This window comes from Gobio gobio (genome assembly GCF_949357685.1).
Source record: "Gobio gobio genome assembly, chromosome: 3".
In the NCBI taxonomy this organism is placed as follows: Eukaryota; Metazoa; Chordata; class Actinopteri; order Cypriniformes; family Gobionidae; genus Gobio; species Gobio gobio.
In genome coordinates, this window is record NC_137099.1 from 21,901,821 (window position 1) to 21,917,697 (window position 15,877).

Sequence of the window (15,877 nt, forward strand, 5' to 3'; positions counted from 1 at the left end):
ACATTTATAGTTATATATATTTTTAATTACTATTTAACTTTCTATTCATCAAAGAGTCCTGAAAAGGGGATCACATGATGATGATGATATAATAATAATAATAATAATAATAATAATAATAATAATAATAATAATAATAATAATAATAATAATAATAATAATAATAATAAATGTTAATAGAGCACCAAAATTGCATATTAGAATGATTTTTGAAGGATCATGAGACATTTAAGACTGGGGTAATGATGCTGACAATTCAGCTTTGCCATCACAGGAATAAATTACATTTTAAATATATTAAAATATAAAACGTTTTTTTTTTTTTAAATGTAATAATGTTTCACAATATTACTGTTTTTACTATATTTTTAACAAATAAATGCAGAATTAGTGAGAAAAAGAGACTTCTTTCAACAACAAAAAAAGTTAAGAAATGTACCGACCCCAAACTTTTGAACATAGTGTACATTTCAAGATATTAGCATGACAAATTAAAATAATCAAAACATACAGGCAGATTAAACTGCATTGTGAACACAGACTTATGGTTCTTAGAAGCATTATGAGCTATATTTTTTATTTAATAGCAGAGATGCACCGATTATATCCTGTCAATTAAAAGGGTGCGGAAAAACATGTGAAACAATAAATGGTGATTTGATGCTCTTAAAAGTAACGTGATATATCGCTGTAGTGCCTCAAGCGACATAACAGAAGGTATGTTGAAAGATACAGTACAGCTGATTGAAATCCATATCATGTCTCATGTAATCACTCAATTCAACTGCAGAAAGATGTTAATAAAACAGCTTGAGAACAATGTTGCATCACTTAATGTTGCATTTACCTTAGGAAAGTTATCCAGCGTTCAAAGTTTGCTAGTTAGCTATAAAAGAAAACACTAGAGAGGAGCTTATTTACTCTTAATTATATATGTAACTTTGAATAAATTTGCAATGAAGACAAGTAACTAACTTATGTGCAACTGAGTTGTATACAAACATTAAACATTTTTATATACCGGTAAGTGCAATTATCTGAAAATAAATAGCAGTTTAATATAATACATTTGTTGTTCATTGCTACTGCTTATATTATAGTGTACCAAATGAGATGGTTCTCTGTATAGTTTGCAGCATTATTTTGTGAGAGATTTTTTTTTCCTTAAGATAAAATAAAACTATCGGTACCGGCAGATATCATTCTGAATAACCGGCTATTTTATATTGTATCTGTAGAGAAATTGTATTTAGTATCAGTGCATCTCTATTTGATAGTCATTTCAGTAAGAAATTAGAAAATTTAATTAAGAAATGTAATTCATGTCCCCAAAATGCATATAGACTTCAAATATTTTTCCATGCACATTATGTGTTCTACTACACATTTCACAATGATGTAATCCAGCAGTCCATCCTTTATATAAACTTCCAAGGCTGAATTCTCTTCAATGCATAATTCATCTGCTATGACTTATTAATGTCTCTTTTCACAGAGAGAGACAGTGAGAAATCAACAAATCCTGAGGAGCTCAGAGGATGGATAAAAGAAGAGCTTTTCCAAACACATTGATTAGATTATCACCCCACATATGGCTAAAAGTATGTGAACACCCCAATACTATGCCCATATGCTTGACAAAACAGTGTTTTCAAAAACACTGGCAATGATAGGAAGTTCTTCCTTCCTTTGGTGCTAAAGCATCCACTCTTCTGGGAATGCTTTCCACAATGTTTAAAAAACATGGAGGCTGGATTTGCTCCCATTCAGACACATTGAAGTCAGACGCTGGTGTTGGGTGATGGCCCTTGGCTTGCAGTCTGCATTCCAATTTATCCCAAAAGTGTTCAATAAGGTCCAGGTCTGGGCTTTGTGCGGACTAGTCAAGCTTCTACTCCAGATTCAGTATATTATGGACCTTGTTTTGTGCACAGGGGCAGTCGTCCTGCTGGGACAGAAAAGGGCCTCTTCCCAAACTGTTGCCACAGGTTTGGAATCAGAGAATCTTAGAGCACAGAATTCTACACTTTCTATAGTCAGAAAGAAAGAAAGACAGGATCTGCTTTCAACAGAGTTGCAGCGAGTTTGTGAAGTCCACATGGCAACCAGACACACTGTGTGCTTCTTTACTAGGGGTTGCACTGAAAAGAGAAGCTAGAAAAATAGAAGCATAAGTTTAATTTGTACTAAGGACATCCTCAGACTTCATCATCAGTTCTTAGCTATTTGTGTTCTTGGACTCCCCAGGAGTCCTCCAGAAGGTTCTAAGGGGTCCCCAGAAACGTTCAGAGAATAAAAAGACAAAGTAAAAATGGATAAAGTCTAAATGTTTCTCTCCTTCTTGCTTTCTTTCCAGAATTGTGTATGTTTGCTTTGTATCTTTCTAGTGAGTTTGTCTCACTTTATCTTACTCACTGTTAGGCAGTATTCTTAACACAGTACGTACGCTGCTTATATACATTTATTGTGAAAGTTGCTTATACAAATAATTTTTAATTGAACATTTTCTTCTTCCGGTTTATACATCCAACATTAAGTATAGGCAATTTAAGTTTGGGAACAATATTTTATGCATTGTGGGATTGAATAAGTGCATCACTATGGTATCTAACACCACCACAAATGGCTGTCCCCCAGAGGTGGACAAAGTACACAACTCCATTACTTGAGTAAAAGTAATGAAGTAAACATTAAGTATGACCATGGTTGCGCTCACTGCGTCTGGGAACTGCCGCCTTCTATTTTGCCATCAATTGATTAGTGTTCAAAAAATACTTGGAAATCATTGAACTTCATGTGATCCAACAAGAGTGATTACTGATAGGCTGTCTGCACAAAAAAAAAAAAAAGAATCATCCACTGACTTTCAAAGCGGCTACGACTTTCTACTTCGAGGGCCTTGATAGAAATGTAGTGGAGTAAAAAGTACGGTATCTGTCTTTCAAATGTAGTGAAGTAAAAGTCATAAGTTTCCAGAAAAAATACTACTCAAGGAAAGTACAGATACTCAAAAAGTGTACTTAAGTACAGTACTCAAATAAATGTACTTACGGTAGTTACTGTCCTTCAAATGGTGCCCTATTTAAGGGTAAAGGGGGGCGATTTTGAACACAGCCAAGGTTTATAGATCAGGGGTCCATTCTTCGTATGTCCCTAACTCAGTTAGCTGGATTTGGTTTGTTGACGATTTGGCATGATCTTGGATTGTTTGGTATGGTTCTTCGACGCTCATCCTGGACTTGCTGTCATAGCAACAGGTCTGGGAGCAGGTTTAGTTCATGTAAATAGGATTAGATTGCATCTTTTTAAGCAGAGGTGATGCTTAAAGTCTGTCCCAGCCACTGATACTTTCTTACAAGTGTACCCTAATGTGAGGGACAAAAATAATGATTTTAAAAATAAAATTGAAATAATATTATAAGGTTGTGTAGTCTATCATAATATAGAGTAGACACAGCCAATTTTACTCGTTGAGAGATTTATGCATGAGGGAATAATTACCTAATAATTTTATTGGAGTCTTAAACATGATGTACAGTTAGTCTATACCATCTGTGCATTAATATGAACCGCGACAGCTATTATGGGAGTGGCTTGATGCAGCCCAGGAGATAACTTGATCTTGACCCTTAGGACACTTTAATTAATGCTGTCACGCAACATCTGCTACAAAGGTAAAATTAAATGAATTGCTAATTTCAACATTGAAATAAAAATGTAAAGACTGTACAAATACTTAAAATGATTATGAATCGTGAAATAAAAAATTGGGAATCATGTAAATACAGTGCACAATTAATTTATCTATTATAACTTTTATGTTGTTTTGTTTGCTTGGCTGTTTCCTTATAAAGATCCAGAAATTTGTCACGTTTTTTTTTTTTTTTTTTCTGTCAGGTGTCTTTTTTTAATTATATGATGTCACTTTACATTGCTGTCTTGATGCCAGCCAATCGCTGCACTGCTGATAGGGGTTTTGAGTATCAATATCGATCTGTCCTTTTCAAGGAACAAGAATGTGCAGTAATCTCAGACAATTTAATCCAGATATTTTAATCCAATCCACAAATTTGTTTAAAGAATCAGAGTTCGGTTATCACAATTAGAAGATCTGGCATTTGTCAAATTATCTCAGATGTATTAAAGGATTAGTTCACTTCAAAATGAAAATTTCCTGATAATTTTCTCACCCCCATCTCATCCAAGATGTTCATGTCTTTCTTTCTTTAGTTGAAAAGAAATTATTTTTTTTTGAGGAAAACATTCCAGGATTTTTCTCCACATAATGGACTTCAATGGCAACCAATGGGTTGAAGGTCCAAATCAATGCAGTTTCAGAGGGCTTTAAAGGGCTTCAGAGGGCTCTGCACGATCCCAGCCGAGAATCCCAGAGGTGGACAGTAGTGAAGTATTTTTACTTTTCAAGTAATATTAATTTTCAAGTAAATGTACTTTATCAGTGTTTTTCTTTGGAAACCGTTTACTTTACAACATTTCAAAACATAATGTTGTACTTTTTACTGTAGGCTACTATGTTTCAAATTGAATATCATTTAATACTTAATTACATTAACATTTTTGTATTGTATACTTTTACTCAAGGAAAAGTAATTACAATTTTACTTGAGTACAAGAAAGTACTATATTTTTTATGTAATTAAGTATTAAAGATAAAAATAAAAAACAATTATTTATGAAATGTAGTGAAGTAAAAAATATGACATAATAAATTATGCTTTGAAATGTAGTGAAGTAAAAGTTTTCCAAATAAAAAACACTGATAAAATATATACTTGAAAAATGTACTTCCCTACTGTCCACCTCTGGTCTTACCTAGCGAAACGATTGGTTGTTTTCAAAAACAAAAAAAAATATGTATATACCTTTTAACGACAAATGCGCGACTTCAGTGTTGTGCTTCTTCACAAAGTATGACGTCATCACGTCGGAAAGGTCATGTAGGTCAAAGTACCGACCCAGTGCCGGAAAACTCCATCTCATGTTCTCCTCCAACTTTAAACATCATTGTTTTACCTTTATTTATGTAAATGGCCGTTTGATTTGGTCTTTGCATGTTCGTTTTAACACTTCCACGTACGTCACGGACGTGACCTTTCCGAAGTGATGATGTCATATGGCGTGAAGAAGCACAACACCAAAGTTGCACATTTGTGGTTAAAAAGTATACAAATTATTATTATCGTTTCGCTAGATAAGACCCTATTCCTTGGCTGGGATCATACAGAGCCCTCTGAAGCCCTTCGAAACAGCATTGATTTGGACCTTATGCCCAATGGTTGCCATTGAAATCCATTATGTGGAGAAAAATCCTGGAATGTTTTCCTCAAAAAAAATTATTTCTTTTACACTGAAGAAAGAAAGACATGAACGTCTTGGATGGCATGGGGGTGAGTAAATGATCAGGACATTTTTATTTTTAAACTAATCCTTTAAGCGAAGTACGAAGAACAGACCCAAGGCTTGTCTGATCATGACTGCCCTCACACCAGTGCATGCATCATCAGAGAAATTATGTCACTGCATGGAGAGTGGAATTGTAGATTTTGATTTCATGCCTGCTTTAAGCTAAATCCCCACCACTGATGTGTAAACAAGCTCTATTTTGTTTGTTTACTCACAACACACATGGATAAAACAGGAGGAGAATCATTACAGCTTTAACAAGAGGCAAAGAAAAAGGACAGAAAACAAATAAATGCAAGGACATGCTTCACATCTCCTTTCTCCTTGTTGCTCTGTTCTCTCTGTTCTATATTTAGAGCTGGATCATATTTAGACACTAATTAAAAATACAAGAACAAGGCTCTAAAAACCCTGGGCTTTTGCAGGTCTGATATCTAATTCATTTATTATTATTCTTGAATTAATTCACCTGAAATGCAACATCTGTCCACAGTGACACTAAATGACTTCTTATTGCCAAATACCCGAGACGTTTTGCCCATAAACATCTCTATTTATAACATCTAGCTCGAAAAATCTTTCCAATAATCCAGAGCTTAACAAACAGCACAACAAAAGATTTGCCTTATGTCTTAATAAATCCATGGATTTGAATGATACAAAAACAGATTGAACCTTTTCCCCTTTTTAAGAAACATGTGAAATTCTACAACTAAATATATTTAAACTGTTGACGTTTCATTACTGGCGCAGTCCACGCGCTACAAGTGATGCATTTTACCTGTGAGCATACCTGCGCGAGACCGTTTACGATAAATATTTAATTCATATATTTCCCATGACATACATTCTTTACCAGAGCAAAACACTTTCGTTTCCTATTGGGTATATAAACAAAATCCATCTCTCTGCACTTCCTTTGTCAGAAGAGCTGGAGTATCAACTTTTAGTTCATGAATAGATCGTATTACTATCGGAACTCAAAGGCCAGTCTGAACCCCGTGCTTTCCTGCTGAATGAGTCCGCACATTAAAAGCGTTTATGGGCTCATTCATTTCCCTTTTACCGCATAACTATCTGCGAACCTGTAGCTGCGCGTATTTCTAATGGGCTTCCACTGTCAACCAAAATAACCCCACATCACAACGCGTGAAATGAGTAGCTCTTACCTGGCGGGTTAATAGCTGCTGTTATCGCTTTCGGATGTAATTTGCACATTTAGTAGTATGCACAGAGACGGGCTCTTTACACTCTGATTATAATCGTGTGATTCACTTTTGGATGGAAAGGCGTGGATTTAAGACAAGAGCCCAATAACTGTAACAGTCAGAGCGATTCAAAGTAGATGATTTCCTTTAAATATGCAAATTAATAAATAAACATCTTCACTCTTACTTGAAATCGTGGGCTTTCACTTCACATTGTAACTTTATTTAATGGGGAGTTATTTTATGGGGTTATAAACAGGCTACTTATTGTCATTTTTAAATGCAAACGCTACACGTGTTAGTGTGACAGAACAATTCATAAATAATGTAGTGATGTTCTCAGAGGATCATGACTGTTCATTATCATAATCGATCTTTAATCTTTACTAAACTTTTGAGGGGTGAATGACAGTGTCTCCACCTAGTGGGTATTGCACATATGAGCACGAAGATTGGTCAAGACTATGAATAGTTTTAATGCAGCCTACAATAGCTTTAAAGATTTTACTATAACTGTTGTAAATGTTAAAATAAATAAATAAATAAATACATACATTTCCATGCTGATCTGACGTCAGTCTGTTGTTCCCAAATCCTCACAATAAATTATGTGGAAAGTGGGAAATTGGTAACATTAAGAAGTGACTTCTCTGATATGTTTCATTCTCAAGGTACGCTTCACATGCATAATACATTCTTAGATGCAGCATTAAAGATGAAATCATCCATCCTTAATGAAACCAAATGACAGGTTTTGGTCACAAGAGCTGAACTCAGAGATATACATATGACAGTGAGCAAGACACGTCAACTCATATTTCATTGATGGGTGAGGCCTTATCTGATTGTCGTGAAATTCATTGTGGTGTCCCCCAAGGGTCAGTATTGGGGCCTAAATTATTCAATTTGTACATCAATGATATATTTAATGTTTCAAAACTACTTAAGTGTGTTTTATTTGCAGATGATACCAATATTTTCTATTGTGATGACAATTATGATAAGGTTATCAATGTGGTAAATGCGGAACTAAGGAATATAAAAAAATGGATGGATAGTAATAAATTATCTTTAAACTTAGAAAAAACTAAAGCTATATTTTTTGGTAATTACAAGAAAAAAATTGATAAGACGATTGAGATAGATGGGATACAAATTGAAAATGTTTCTGAAATAAAAATTTTTGGAGTTATAATAGACAACAAACTAACTTGAAAAACTCACATCAGACACATAAAAACCAAAGTCTCCAAAAGCCTTGCAATAATAAATAAAGCCAAACAGGTCCTTGATGAGAATACACTCCGTACCTTGTACTGTTCCCTAATTCTACCGTACTTAACTTACTGCGTGGAAGTATGGGGAAATAATTATACTAACTTAATACAATCACTATTTATCTTACAAAAAAGGGCTATACGTACCATACATAAGGCTGAATACCTTGAACATACAAATCCACTGTTTCTTAAATCAAAATTATTAAAAATACATGACCTAGTTAAATTCAATACAGCACAATTTTTATTCAAAGCATTTTACAACTTATTACCTGATAACATACAAAAGTTATTCACGCAGAGAGAGCAGTTATATAGTTTGAGGGGTTATGGGAACTTTTACTACCAACAATCAGAACCACCAGGAGAAGTTTTTGTGTGTCTGTGTGTGGAGTTAAGCTATGGAATAGTCTGGGGCTCGAACATAAACAATGTAAAAGCATTCATCAATTTAAAGCACTGTATAAACAGAAGGTCTTGTCTCATTATAAGGAGTGCGTGGTTTAATTGTGTGGTGTAAAATCATGTATACAGAGTCTGTGTTATCTTACCTTTTAGGTATTCTGATTACCATTGTTGGTATTACTATAATAGTATAGATCTATGAATTCACAGTCTGTGTTATCTTACCTCGTAGGTATTCTGATTATCATTGTTGATATTATCATAATTGTTACATGCGGTAATATATGGTGTGTATCTAAGGAATGTGTTTTTTGTTTTGCTTTTTGGGGGGATTTCCCCTTCTTTTCTTTTTGGAGTTTTTCTCATATTAATATATATCAAATTGTATTGGAATGTTTGGATAATGTCAATAATTAAGGAAGCACTACCTTTGTTCATCTTTGTAATTTTTTTTGTTTGTTTTGTTTTTGTTTTTTTCCTTTTCTTGTTTTGTTGTTTTTCCTGTTTTAAATTGTAACCGGGGTGGGTTTAAATAAGTTAACTTCTACCCACTCCTTTTCGAGCAACAGTTGGAATTGTGATGTTAAAGTATGATGAATTTAACTAGTTGTACAGACTAATCATAATGCTTCTTTATTGCCGTTGTTATGCGTCTTTATATATTGCTCGAAATAAATAAAAATAAATTCATTCATTCATTCATTCATTCATTCATTCATTCATTCATTCATTCATTCATTGAGTTAGTTCCATTACAGCTCCTGAGTGACAGATTTAAAACACCTTATATCCTATTTGAAAATGGCATTTTACATATAAAGCAGTTGGCAGCCTGCATGGTGCGTCTCCAGGCTACACGATCGGAGGCTAGTGTAGACCATGGTGGTCAATATGACACGCACCAAGGGATTTCTTCTAAGAGTCTGTAAACCTCTTCTTTGGTACTCCTCTGTGGTGATGACCAGTAGTAAGTTCACCTTAAAGCACAATCTTTGGTATAGGCGATAATACTCCATTCTAGAAATATGACATGGCCTCGATGCTGAAGACTTCCAACTGTTAGTGGATTTCTCTATTCGTAAGAAAATCGAACTAGTGAATATTAATGATGATTTGGAGACAGCTCCGGTGAAAACGTTCAAGGAGTTGCAGGTGGCGACAGTAAGTGACCCGTGACTATACCATATAGTAGGAGGGTGGTCAATACAATAGTTTTGTATTGATCTTTGTACTCTTCTTCAGATGCCTGTTTTTCCAGACTCTATTGTACAGTCTGTCAAATGCACGGTTGGCCTTTCCCAGCCTATTGTTGATATCTTTATAAACCTTGGCATCCTGACGCTTCCCAAGTAATTGAAGTGATGAACTGTTTTCAACTCTGTCGATAGACTTCCTGAGGTGCGGACTGATAGAGAATTTCTGTCTTTTTCAAGCTGACTTCTAATCCAAAGAGGTGAGCAGCCTCTGCAAAGCAGGCCATTATGCACTGCAGGGCTGACTCTGTATGGGCAACAAGGACTGCGTCATCTGCAAAGAGCAACTCTCAGATGAGTTTCTCCAATGTTTTTGGTGTGGACTTTTCGTAGCCTCAGAACAAACAGGCTATCGGTGCAATTTCGGATGTAGACGACATCCTTGTCATCAAGGGCGTCGTTGGACCCCTTTTACTAGGGCACGTACCCCAGTATAAATCTGCTATGCCCCAGTAAAATCTCAAGCTTGAATTTTAACATTTTATTATATTTGTCAGTGTATTTAGATTGATAGTCCTGCAAAATAAGAAATGGATCTGTATGAAACGTAGTAACCCAATCAATGCTTGTAAAATCAACATAGTTTAACAGAAGTTCAGTGTCTGCACCCATGAGGTAGGCTATGAAAACATGAGGAAACCAAAGTTTCTAAATAATCAGATAATCTCATTTTGACTCAAACATTATTGGCTCCTGTAGATGGACATCAGGATGTTTTTTGTACAAAGCAGGGACAGGGAAGCAGAACAGAGAGATGATGAGTTTGAGGGAGGTAAGACTTGATGAACAATCGACATTCTCAGACATCAGATGAAAAAGCATCAAGTCTAATTCGCTGTGCCAGTTCCTTCAAGATATTTCTATGGGGTTTTATAATGTTTTTTTTATTTATTTATTTTTTATTTATGAATAAAATAAAGCCTGTGGCAAACATAACTGGATGACACTTTGTCATTTCTTTTCCAACATACACTGCACACACTTACACCCCAAACTGCCTTATCTAGTTACTTATTAAAAACGCTTAGGCTTAGGACCAGGTTTTCAAGAATTAATTATTGAAATTCATGCTTTCGCTGTGCGTGTAATTTACGATTTAGAACAAAACGTCAAAGTATATTTATTTATATTTTTATATTTTTTATTTAGTTATATTTACCACAGTCTTTATTTTACACATAAATGGAAAAACCCCATATCTTGATAGCCTGGTTAAAACCAGACCATTCTCAGTAGTAACTGAGTTATGGTCTGGCAAAGCTTCATAGACAAATCATTTCCAAAGGGGCGTCACCAACGGGCGTCGCTCAAATGCCTCTCGGCGCAATTGGATAGACCTAAAACCAATCAGAGCGATGAGGGAGATGACGTATGCAGAGCGACGGAGAAACATCTGAGACTCTGGCCGTTTCTCATATGCGTTCTTGTCTGTACTTGTGTTCTCAAATAGGAAATGTCCCCGGTTTCCATTTCAGAAATCTGGTCACCTTACCTAAACCACATATTAATGTTTAATATATTATTTTTTAAAATGTAAACGAAAAGAGGTAGGGTGTTTTATACTTCGTTTTATTATAAATATATAAGATAATCAATGTAGGCCTAGCTACGCGTTGCCTGAACCACATTCGTGTGGCTATTATTATGTTTAATTTTTATTTTTTTTATGAAATGAGGCAGTGGTGTTTTATGACATATTTCGTACGCGAACTTCTGACTTGCGTCCGTGACTTACCAAGTTTGACTCCGGAGAACGAACTCCCGAGGACGGGAGGACACTAGTCCGCCTACTATGCTCTTGACAGTATCACTCAGTATATATTTGTATATGTAGTGCAGGCAATGCATATTATCTTCAATGCATGTTTATAACAAAACGAAATATAAAAAACCCAGCCTCTTTTCGTTTACATTTAAAAAAAAACACACACACACATAATATAGGCTATGATTATCTCACTGTAATAAATTAAATATGACACAAAACACAACCCAGTCTCTTTTTGTTAAATGTCAGTTTATGTGTGATCATCAATAGCAATTATAAAAGTATAAGTAAAAGGTATAAGAAGCTATATAATAAAAAAAGCAATTCAGTCAAAGTCAGCGCTAGGAGACTACAACGGTAAAGTTTAATATCTTAAAAATATAAAGTTATGAAACTTCACTTTGCCCTCAGACAAAACGATCTGTCTAGGAACAAATTATAGATTAATGAGAGCAAAGATCAGCCGTAAGATCTACACAAGACGAGACGGTTTAACCACTACAGGGACATCAGAGCCAGCGGCAGCCGGCAGAAGGACTGGCCGAGGAAAGGCGCCTCTCGGCGGGCTCAATGATCGATTGAGCGCCACTGAACCACTGGAACTCACAACTCCGAAAACGGCAGATCAAATAAAAAAAAAAAGGCGCTCTCTTTATAAATAAACCACAGATTTGAGCTTTAAACAACTTCATTCACTCCTGAAAAGGACTTAAAACTATATTTTGTAAAACATTAACACTACCAGAGGACTCTCGCTAAGACCCATTCGTTTAGCCACCAAAGGGCCAAGCTGGTATCAGACTTTTGCCGAATCCAGTCGGTAAGACAGCGATAACATTTTTTTTTAGATATAAAGGCTTCGAGTGTTGTTCTTTGCTCGGGTTTTAACGAAAAGGAAAAGTTTAAATCGCTTAAAACAGACGCGATAGCTGATTCGAACGAGTGATGCTCCACAGCAGCGGCAAATCTGCTTCAACGTCGCTGCGCTGTCGTCATCGTGTAAAGCCCGCCCCAACGTTTCTAATTGGTGCCGCGATTTCTAGGGTTTAGAAATGGGTTTGAATGGACTCTTTGCCAGACTACTTGCTGAGCAAATCTAAATTTGCCGGAAGTTGTCTGGGTTTTCCCAGGCTAATATCTTGAGGGAACCTGAGGTGAATTATGTTAATAATGTTGTCATAAAATGACTGGTTTCTTAATATGTTGTAATTGTAAATTCTTTATTATCATAAGAGCATCATGCTGAATTTAATTTATAATTTTTTTGGCTTTAAAATGAAGATTAAGCTTGCAGCGCACAAGGCGATGGTCAGTAAAACACTCTGCAAGGGCCATTACACAGGTGAGCTTGACATATCAAAGGTTTCTCTGGCGCACCAAAATGTTAGCTGGATCCCCTTGAACGGTTGATGCATACCCTCTAAAAAGTGTAGCATACATCTTGTTATGAAGTCGGAGGCGCATGGATCATGCAGTCAGAGTGGCCTATTGGCAGGTTTTCAAGTTTGGGAAGTAGGCCTAATGGTTTTTCTTATTATAAAGCCAACGCCAGAAAAGTGTATTTCAGTTTCTGGCTTGCCTGACCAATAGAAGGTGTAGCCTGCACCATGCTATTGAAGCCGGACTTTGCTAAGAGCAGCCATGTTAGGAGTTCATGTTAGGAGTTCATGCAACGCCGCTTTGACTGTCGGGAAGAAGTCTGCTGTGGAACAAAAGTGTGCATTAAGGGTGTAAATCGACCACAAGCACCCTTCTGAATCCTAAAATGACAAATGGGACACCCTACGGTCTCTTGGACTTAATGGACACGCACATATGTCAGCCATTGCAAGTCCACAAGACAGAAAGTGCATATGAAGTGTGCCATTTGGGACAGTGCCTAGAGCAGAGCATCATTCTGAATGACCACTGTCTGCTGTGTCAACATTTCAGCATTCCAGTTTTAGTTTTGAATTACCTTTTGAGGCAGGCATGCAGGTGCATACCTAATTTTCTGTTTTGTTGGTTTTCGACCGCTTTTAGAGATGCCCGTTGACCCCCTGAACTCCTACCAGGAGAACCAGGCAGTGGCCATGCAGCGATCACTACACCAGAAAAGGAGAGACGATGTATTTTGCATACACTTCACGTAAGTGTGTTCAGGACATCAGTCCAGTCCAGACTACCCACCCCTCCCCCTACAAATATGTATTTTGATTAAATAAATGCAGCCTTGGGGAGCATTAAAATACTTTTTTCAAAGTTCATTAAAAACAAACAAAGATTTGAATTGTATAGTGTTAACTCATATGTTGGTGTGAGTTTAAATGCCCCAGCAAACAGATCAAATGGTTTAAATGCAGCAGTAGTCCTCTCACTGGATGATGCTGATAAGGTACTTGGTGCTGTGAGCTCTCCTAATCCCAGTGTGGGTCCTGATGAGAACCTTCCTCCTGCCCTGCCATGATAACCGAAAGCTCCTCTCCCTGATCAAGTTTGCTTTGCAGCATAACGTCCTTCAGGCTCTATCACACACAGCCTTATAAACTCATTCTGCCAAGGGTTTATGTAGCCTATATGTGTGAGCCAGAAGGTACCTGGAAACTGATTTAATTGATTTTGCTTGGCCAAACCAGTAAAAAAAAAGAAAGAAACTGCAATAAAACTTCGGGCTGTCAACAGATTAAAAATGAATCAAATAATTATTTTTTAAGGAAAATAATAACATATAAAAATTAATAATATGTAGATGCACTCTAAAAAGGATGGTTCTTTAAAGGTTCTTTACTTTAGGATGGTTCTTTAAAGGTTCGTAGCAATAGTTTACAATCATATCGTCCGGAGGAACCCTTTATACTGAAATGATTTTTTGTGTTAGAGTTTAGGGTTCTTTATTCCTGCCTTTTTGTTTTTCAAATCTGTAACTGTCAAAGCGACCAAATTACTGATTTTAACCCTAACCCTGTCAACCCTCTCGACAGGTTAATTATTTATTTCTTGAAATGTCTATAAATTTTAACTTTAAAAATGGTAGCTTTTTTTTCTCCTTTTAGTTTAACAGAACATGTTGGCCTAAGTGTGAGCAGCTCTTTTCAGTTAAGGATAGCCTGCTCATCATCTCTTCTCCACAAAGTAAGTAACAGACATATTGAATTTATGATATTATTAGATTTTTTTTAATGATTACTTTATGCCTAAAGAGACCCATAAAAACATTAAAGCTATCCCATCACATTAAAGGCTCACATACTGTACATTTTTGCTCATTTTGGCCTTCATAAACATAATTTAAAATGGAAGAGACAAACTGTAACTCTAAATTCAATTGTGTATTTCAGAGGATGTCATGTACCAAAACCTCATCATCTGTAGAGAAACCTCTCAGAATATATACATAATGGACGTAAATACATCATAGGATTGTGAAGATATTTCACTGGTCTTCATTACATTTCATGTTCAGTGTCAATTGTTATTTATTAATGTATTCAGCTAACAACTGTTATTAGAGTCATTTTCCTACAATTTTCCAGGTCAATAAAAAATAAAAGTAGGCTACCTATTTGACACAACATGTCTGTTTTTGTGTTGTTGTTGTTTTTATATAAAATATAAAAAATAATATCAAAATATAATAAAAATATATACAGTAAATATAATATAATATCAAAATAATATATAAATATAATATAAATAATATATTGGGCACCAGGACACCCTAGACCAGAGGTCGATGATCGACTTTATGGTCGTCTCATCGGATCTCCGGCCGTATGTCTTGGACACTCGGGTGAAGAGAGGGGCGGAGCTGTCAACTGATCACCACCTGGTGGTGTGTTGGATCCGATGGCTTGGGAGGAAGCTGGACAGACTCGGCAGACCCAAACGTACTGTGAGGGTCCGTTGGGAACGTTTGGCCGAGCCCCCTGTCAGAGAGATCTTCAACTCCCACCACCGACAGAGCTTCGTCCGGATCCCTAAGGAAGTCTGGAGATATTGAGTCCGAGTGGACCATGTTCTCCACCTCCATTGTTGACGCGGCTGCTCGGAGCTGTGGCCGTAAGGTCTCCGGTGCCTGTCGAGGCGCCAATCCTCGAACCCGGTGGGGGACACCGGAAGGAAGGGATGCCGTCAAGCTGAAGAAGGAGTCCTATCGGGCCTGGCTGGCTTGTGGGACTCCTGAGGCAGCTGACAGGAATCGGCAGGCCAAGCGGACTGCAGCCCGGGTAGTTGTGGAGGCAAAAAATCGGGCCTGGGAGGAGTTCGGTGAGGCCATGGAGAAAGACTATCGGTTGGCCTCGAAGAGATTCTGGCAAACTGTTCGATGCCTCAGGAGGGGGAAGCCGTGCCCTACCAACACTGTTTACAGTGGAGATGGGCAGCTGTTGACCTCAACTGGGGATATCGTCGGACGGTGGAAGGAATACTTTGAGGATCTCCTCAATCCCACCGACACGTCTTCCATTGAGGAAGCAGTGGCTGAGGGCTCGGAGGTGGACTCGTCCATCACCCAGGCTGAAGTCATCGAGGTAGTTAAAAAGCGCCTCGGTGGCAAGGCAC

General features: G+C 36.8%; 1 protein-coding gene across 1 annotated transcript in view; it reads right to left on the reverse strand.

Annotated features, from left to right (window-relative positions):
- klhl5 (kelch-like family member 5) overlaps positions 1–6,697 on the reverse strand; it is an 84,921-nt gene extending 78,224 nt beyond the window's left edge. The window contains exon 1 of the mRNA XM_079811571.1: positions 6,594–6,697. The gene's annotated coding sequence lies outside the window, so the exon portion shown is untranslated. The remainder of the gene's footprint in view (positions 1–6,593) is intronic.
- Between the last annotated feature and the right edge of the window lie 9,180 nt (positions 6,698–15,877).